The 3723-nt window shown below is 35.0% G+C and overlaps 1 non-coding gene across 1 annotated transcript; it reads right to left on the bottom strand.

The window, feature by feature from the left end:
* Positions 1 to 3136: 3136 nt before the first annotated feature.
* LOC128035038 (small nucleolar RNA R71) lies at positions 3137 to 3243 on the bottom strand. Its single transcript, XR_008191442.1, has one exon. It is a non-coding gene; the product is annotated as a small nucleolar RNA R71 (small nucleolar RNA).
* Between the last annotated feature and the right edge of the window lie 480 nt (positions 3244 to 3723).

Raw genomic sequence — 3723 nt, 5'->3', positions numbered from 1 at the left:
AATCGGTAAAAATACCTAATGTTCATAAGTAAATGTTAGAGTGGGAATTTGATGTGTCCATAGAAGGGAAAGACGTTCACAATATCATAAAACATAAGAATAAGGGATGAAGTTTAATTTCTGAGCTTTGGGGAAAAAGTGTAAATATGCAAAAGTTTAAGGGCAAACTCATAATTTTGCTAAAGTTCGAGTCAAGGACTGTTTTGATGAATGTGAGTATTAAATAAGCTAAATTTGTCATTATAGATCAAAAGGAACCAAATCCGGAGTTAGACCAGGGAAAGAAAAAGGTTGAGGACTAAGTTGCTAGATTTGATCGTATTTTGTACCGAGGTAAGTTTACGATAAATAAATGCAATATTGCAATAATTATTATTAATGTTGTTAATTTTCCAACAATTATGTACTTATTTCATGAAATTATTTAATGTTGACTCAAGTATGAGATGATAGAGAATCAGTGTTAAAAAGTCCCATTGAAACATTAGGAATGTATCGGATACAAATGTCATGACATTAGGGGGATGAGATCCCATGTAAGACCATGTCTGGGACATGGCATTGACATTATTGAGGTTATGAGAGGTCTCACATAAGACCATGTCTGGGACATGGCATTCGTACCTAGATGAGAGGTCCCCGTAAGACCATATTTGGGACATAGCATGGGCACCGATATGAGAACTCTCATGTAAGACCATTTCTGGGATATGACATTTTGGAAACATGAAAATTTATGTGTTTTTGCATGCCCTTTTTAGCTTAAAATCATGTTATTTCGGTTAAATTCTTGTCAAAAAATAATTAAATATTATAAAATAATTAAATTAGGTTAAAAACATGAACATGATGAATTTTAATTAATTTTATAGTTAATTTTGATTAATTTTGACTATTTTAAATAGATTCACACAAAGGGAAAAAATTGGCTCGGCAGACAATGCTCGAAGAATAAAACCGAGAAGCAATTTGAAGCATCGAGGCAAATTTATTTCCAGCCTAAGATGATCCAAAAATGTGTGTTAGTTCATAATAATTAATTTTAATTTATTCCCAATTTAATTTGAACCAAATCTAGTGAACCAAACCGGCCACCAATTGGGCTGACTCAAATCAGCATTTTATCTGACTAAAAGCTTTCGAAGAATCCCTTGAAGAACTTTCAACCTTGCATTCAAATCCCTCCAAAAAATGTGGCTTTATGGATTTGCCCCTGCCTATTTTTAGAAAAGTTGAATCTCTCAACTTTGCCATGTGTGTGGCCAGCCAAGGGGGGTCTCTTTGGCTGATGGAATTTGCTATTTTTAGCAGCCACAATAAACTATAAAAGCCACCCCTTGCTGATCATTCAACTCATTCCTCACACTCTCATTCTCTCTTGTCCTCTCTTACTTTCTCTCAACTTTTCCTTCCCATTTCCCCTTTTCTTCAAGTGCCGATTTTTTCTCTTGGGAAAGAGGTCCTCATCAACCATTGTTGAGCAGTAATTAAAGTGTTCATAAGCCACCTTGATAGCTGAGGACAACAGAGAACAAAGAACGGAGAAATCAGTGAAGCCACTGAGAAACACTAGATTTGCTTCTTGTTCCCTATCTCTTTAAATGTCGTTGTTGTTTTGAAAAACATGTTTATGAAAATTTATGCCATTGAAATGGTTATTTTAATCAATCTAACTTGAATTTAATCTATGTTGGGTTGATTATATTTTGCCTGCTTGAATTATTGAAATTGTGTTTCTGCTGTTATAGGCCTCGGTAAAATGCTTGATTAAGTAAAATCATGACTAAGTTATTCTTGCAATATTAATTGTTAGATAACTAATGAATTAATTATTAAATCGTATTGAAATTACAATTGGTTGACGCAATACTTAATCAGTGCATGTTTATTCTTCTAAGGTAGCTGAAGTTAATTTAGCATTGTATTTGGCGATACATATGCCTTGCATAGCTTGCAAGATTATTGCGATTAAACTGTTTCAAGGTAGAAATACTCTGTTACGTCACTTGATCTTTTATATGCTTGTGAAGATTGATTAATCACTTGGATTGACATTGAAAAATGTTCAAGAGATTGATTAATTTAATAAGTATGTATGAGCAGTAGTTAGCAAATTACCGAGTTGGCATGAATTTGTTCGTAGCAGTATAAACATAAGTTTAATAATTCTACGTTAAAGGGATGTAATTAATCCAATACAATTATATCATCTTGATTAAACCTTATTTGAAATCGTGCATTAGAACCTTTTTATTTTTAATCTTTTTTACTTAGTTTTTGACCCTTACTTTTTTTATTCATGTTTAAACCAAAATATTTTCCATCACCAAAGTGTTTTAACATTAATTTCATAAATACTCTTTTTTATAGTCCATGTGGGTACGATAACTTGACATTTACTTGTTACTTTATTTCTTGTTGCGATTGTGTACACTTGCACATTTTCATCATTCCAAGTTTTTGGCGCCGTTGCCGGGGACTGTTTTAAAAAAAAGCCATTATTTGTGAATCTGTTTTTACATTTTGGTTTATTTATTTTCCTATTTAAATCTTTACTTACTTAATATTTCTGTGATTATTTCAGGTGTTTATGAGTATTGACCAGATTATTGACTTACTCCCTGTGGACCTTGAAATAGAACGAACCTTTCCACAGCGAAGAGGACAAGCGAACCAGAGAAGGATCGAAGAGATAAACTTTGAGAATATGAATCAAGGAAATGGAGCAAACCTTGCTCAGAATCCTATCCTTATTGCTGATGATAGGGATAGAGATTTACGACAGTATGTTGTGCCAGTATTTAACGATCTTAATTCAGGTATTAGGAGACCGAAAATTGAGGCACAAAAATTCGAGCTAAAGCTAGTCATGTACCAGATGCTTCAGACTGTGGGCCAATTCAGTGGAATGCCTACTGAACATCCTCATATTCACTTAAGACTATTTATGGAAGTGAACGATTCTTTCAAGTTAGTCGGAGTACCTGAAAATGCATTACGACTGAAGCTGTTCCCATATTCGCTAAGGGACAAAGCTCGTGCCTGGTTGAACCCATTGCCATCGAACTCTATTTTTACATGGTAAGAGTTACCCAAGAGATTCCTCATGAAGTGTTTCCCATCGAGCAAGAATGCCAAGTTGAGGAATGAGATCATTGCCTTTCAACAAATGGATAATGAGTCCCTGTATGAGGCATGGGAAATGTACAAAGAGTTATTATGAAAGTGCCCTCATCATGGAATCCCACATTTCATTCAACTTGAGACATTCTATAATGTCTCAATGCTCACATGAGGATCGTAGTGGACGTCTCTGCTTGTGGTGCTCTCCTTTCTAAGACTTATAATGAGACTTAAGAAATTATTTAGAGGATTCCCAGCAATAATTATCAATGGCCAACCAATCGAGCAGCGTTAGGAAGACGAGTCACTGGAATACATGAAGTGGATGCTCTCACTTCACTTGCATCTCAGGTATCTTCAATATCCTCAATGCTTAAGAATCTTACCACTAATGGGTATAACAGTGTTGCAGACCAACCACCTAACCAATTTGAGAATATAGCCTGTGTCTACTGTGGGGAAGGACATTTGTTTGAAGAATGTCCATCGTACCCCGAATCCGTATATTTCATGGGTAACCAAAACCAAAATCGAGGGAGGCAAGGACCGCAATCCAACTTTTATAACTCATCGTGGCAAAATCACCCGAATTTTTCCTAG

This window comes from Gossypium raimondii, chromosome 11 (assembly GCF_025698545.1).
Source record: "Gossypium raimondii isolate GPD5lz chromosome 11, ASM2569854v1, whole genome shotgun sequence".
NCBI lineage: Eukaryota > Viridiplantae > Streptophyta > Magnoliopsida > Malvales > Malvaceae > Gossypium > Gossypium raimondii.
The sequence above is the reverse complement of the archived record's forward strand: the minus strand, read 5'-3'. Positions and strand labels throughout refer to the sequence as shown.